The 4,294-nt window shown below is 42.5% G+C and overlaps 1 pseudogene; it reads left to right on the top strand.

The window, feature by feature from the left end:
* Positions 1–472: 472 nt before the first annotated feature.
* Positions 473–592, top strand: LOC134936942 (5S ribosomal RNA; annotated as a pseudogene).
* The last annotated feature ends 3,702 nt before the right edge of the window (positions 593–4,294 follow it).

Raw genomic sequence — 4,294 nt, 5'->3', positions numbered from 1 at the left:
CATACCGCCCCTACAACGTGGGGGTGATCGGGACAGAATTTTGCTACAACGAGAACTACAATGGATACACAGACTTAATTGCCTTACTCCGATTGGCCTCAATGAAGATTTTCGTTTAGGTTGTTTCCTGTGACATATTATAGTGACTTTTTGTTGGACTCTGCATTCCGCTGTTTGGTTTTTATTTTCTTAGACACCGCCGTGTATCCTGTCATTGATGTTCTTTGCATGCTATGTGCTGTCAGACACCGCCGTGTGTCTTTATATATCTTGAGACTCGATCCTGACAGGTCCCCTCTTCACTAGCAGTGACACCTTTCCTTTCACCCTCGCTTTCAACATCCACCATGCAGACCCTCTCTTGCTCACTATGTGCAGCTTATTGTCCATCTTTGGTGTTGTATTTAGCAGTATCAGATTCCAGCTGCCTATATGGGATTCCCCAGTAGACAACATATGTTGGTCTAGTGATATTTACAGCCATACCACACTGGCAAACGTCCAATTCCGGCTGATCTTGGAAACTAAGCAGTGTTGGGCCCAGTCAGTACCAGTATCGGTGACGATCTGGGAATACTGGGTGCTGTACATCACTCACTTAATACCACAAGGCAGCGGACATTGTGCATTCTGTGGGTTTTCTCCCCAATAGGGCAGTTTGGATTCTTTTTGCACATATATTCTTATTTATATTGATTGCCGTAACAAGTGGGCATTGTTTTACAGTAGGTTGTTTTGAGGGTTGTCCTTGTGTGTCACCTGCTATTATTTATATTAGACCTGTCATTCCTTCCTGCTTTTTGCACCCTGCACTTTCTAGCCAGCACTTTCAGGGAACCCTGTTCTGCTGAGCTTTAGCACTATTCCTTTTACTTTTTTAAACACATCACTTCATTTCATTCACTTCTGTTTTGATATACAGTGTCCTTGCAATTCCCCTCACTATCAGCATGCCATTTACTAGTCAGGCTGCTGGGACCACTCGCCGCACGTTTTGCCGCGCTCCGGAGCCGTTGCTATGCATGATACCGGGTTTGTTTAGCTTACTTACCAGTGTCATGGAGTGGGAGGAGACAGCAGGGGATGCACTAGACATGCCCGGACTTGTCTCAGCCCATGCTCTGATGCTGCTGGGTTGATTGTGGAGCCATTTGAGGCTTATATTTCGTGTTCTGACAACAGTGCGGTTAGCCCCTGAGGAAGACCAGTCGGTTGAAACAGCTGTCGGGCTGTGTTTGCTGTACTTCACCATGCCGTTTGGTTAAGGAATAATTCCTGCTTTTCTTTCATCTACACGTGAGTGCTGGCTTGTCTACTTGTTCTGCATCGCTGGAGAAGTGTTTTATATTTATTGCTGCCTTGCACCACCATTTTTTGCTTTATATACATAGGCTTTGAGTGCTGTCTTGATTATATATATATACACACATATATATATATATATATATATATATACACACACACACACATACATACACTGTATATATAGTATCAGAGAAAGGGACGGCACTCAAAGGATTTATCCAGAAATACTATACAGGTTGAGTATCCCTTATCCAAAAATAAAAATCCCAAATTTGTGGATCCCCTACTGAGATAATGACATAAATATTATATATATTATATATTATTTATAAATATATATATATATATATATATATATTTATTTTTAAAGATAATATATATAATACATATGTCATTATGTCAGTAGGGGATCCAAAGTTGTGGGATTTTGAATTTTGGATAAGGGATACTCAACCTGTATTAAATTCATAAGTGACTCATCATCCAATATCGACGTTTCGGTGTGCTAAACACTGTCTTCAGGATAAATATAAATCATAACATAGAAGTGAAAACCAAATAACAAACACATAGACTTACCAGCCTTATAAAGACATGCTCACTACATCCCACAGAAACATGTGGACGCCCAGAGCACCAGCTGCCAGCGCGGGACGCACTCCAGTGATGTTACAGCCGTGCGCGCCACGGGAACGTCAGACCGCTACGTGGTCAGCATTTTGTGCTGCTTTATGCCCTTCAAGGCTTCTATGCTTAGCAGGCCCACCAGGAGCAACAACTGTGTGAGGCCACCATATGGCAGGCTAAGAATGCCATATTTTGTCCCTCTATTGCTGCTGACATTGAGCATGATGTCTGCCTGTATCTGACACTAACTGAAAGTGTCAAAACATCCATCATCATGGGCAATGAGTCCCTTGATAAAAGCACCTATTGGGGTGCAGGACAGACCCATGACAGTGCCTAATAGTGAACTCATTCAGACACCGGCCACACCACTAGCCCCTTTCTTTGTCACCAGGTCTGGTAGAATTTACAGGCCTAACCCAAACTTCCAGATTGTTAGTTTACCTCAAATTTTTCAGTTTGTGTTTGTTCTTTGTTGCACACTGTCCCTACACCTGTTACACTGGCTTACACCCAGACACCCGTTTGTTGTTTCTTCATGTTTGAAAAGGGTGATTTAGATGAAGGGCAGATTGGGGTGGAAAATTCAGCCTGGAAAATTTATGGAAGCAGCTCTTATGGGGGCAGGATCTGTTGTGGGGGTGGGGTCTGCTGAGGGGAAGGGATTCCTCCTCATAGAGTTTGATTATGAGTTGGACGCAGTTGTGGCCTTCCTTGCATCTTTTGCTGTAGTTGCATCTGTGACTTTATGCTAATGACACTACAATGCAGTTCCCTAGTGTACATCCGTGCATCCAAACATGAAAGGACTGAGACGCCCTTTCTGAATCTTTAGACTACACCATCGGTCGCACCATTAAAACTTTCACCAGCCCTATTGTAGGTGCAGATCCTCCATCTAAGTATGGCCTCCAATGTGAGCAATTGAACGCCTCTTGATGCAACCACTTTCAGCATCACGCCTGCACTACTTCACATCTGCGTCTGATTAGACAACCCCCTGTAACCACAAAGGGATGCCCAACACATTTCCAATACACTTCTTGGTACGTGTGTCTGACTCTGTACTGCAACTTTTTACGAACACCATCACTGTGCAAATCAGACGCAAGCGCAGATTATACATTTTGCACAAGAAAAAAATAAAACAAATTGAACCCTACAGGGAAAATAAATAAATTAATGTATAATATAGCTTTTGGTATTACAATTTGTTTCAAATTTCCACTGCTGTATGAAGGCCCAGTGACACCAAGATGTTTTATAATTCTTAGCTGTAAAATCTATATATTAATTAATTTATTAACATTTATGTAGCACTAGCATATTCCATTGCACTTTCTTTGAAAGTGTGTGTAGGGGCAGATTGGGAACTGAAAGTGGCCCTGGAAAAATTTGTAGAAGTGGCCTCACATGGGCAGCACCAGAGGTATAGAGGTATACTGTGTAACCATGGCAGCACCACCCCTCACATGTAAAGAACAACAAATCAGGCCCCACATGCACATCAGCCCACTAGGAATGTTCCCTGTTATCCCTATGGCCAATCCAACCCTGTTTAGATGAATGTCGTTGTTGCTTAAATGTGTATACAGTATATTACACAGCAATATTGGATGGCTTTTCTCACTTACCGAATAGGAAGTTTCTGAAGTGAAAAGTTAAAGGAACAATAATTGATGTAATAAATCATTAGCAGTCTCACTGTACCGAAATGATCAATCAATTTACACCACATCAATACAGTTGGTGCATCCAGCCACACCTATGTCAAGGCTATGGCGTTCATACAATAAGGCAGAAGCACTACTGGCCGCAGCATGCCTTTAAGGGCCTAACCTGTACATCATACAGTGTGTGGGTCTGATGACCGACAAGCAGACATAATTAGTGAAGATTGAAAGGAACAATATATATATATATATATATATATATATATATATATATAATAAGAATTTACTTACCGATAATTCTATTTCTCGGAGTCCGTAGTGGATGCTGGGGTTCCTGAAAGGACCATGGGGAATAGCGGCTCCGCAGGAGACAGGGCACAAAAAGTAAAGCTTTACGATCAGGTGGTGTGTACTGGCTCCTCCCCCTATGACCCTCCTCCAAGCCTCAGTTAGGTACTGTGCCCGGACGAGCGTACACAATAAGGAAGGATTTATGAATCCCGGGTAAGACTCATACCAGCCACACCAATCACACCGTACAACCTGTGATCTAAACCCAGTTAACAGTATGATAACAGCGGAGCCTCTGAAAAGATGGCTCACAACAATAATAACCCGATTTTTGTAACTATGTACAAGTAATGCAGATAATCCGCACTTGGGATGGGCGCCCAGCATCCACTACGGAC

The sequence above is a fragment of the Pseudophryne corroboree genome, chromosome 6 (assembly GCF_028390025.1).
Source record: "Pseudophryne corroboree isolate aPseCor3 chromosome 6, aPseCor3.hap2, whole genome shotgun sequence".
NCBI lineage: Eukaryota > Metazoa > Chordata > Amphibia > Anura > Myobatrachidae > Pseudophryne > Pseudophryne corroboree.
Note: the sequence above shows the minus strand (reverse complement) of the source record. Positions and strands in the feature narration are given on the sequence as shown.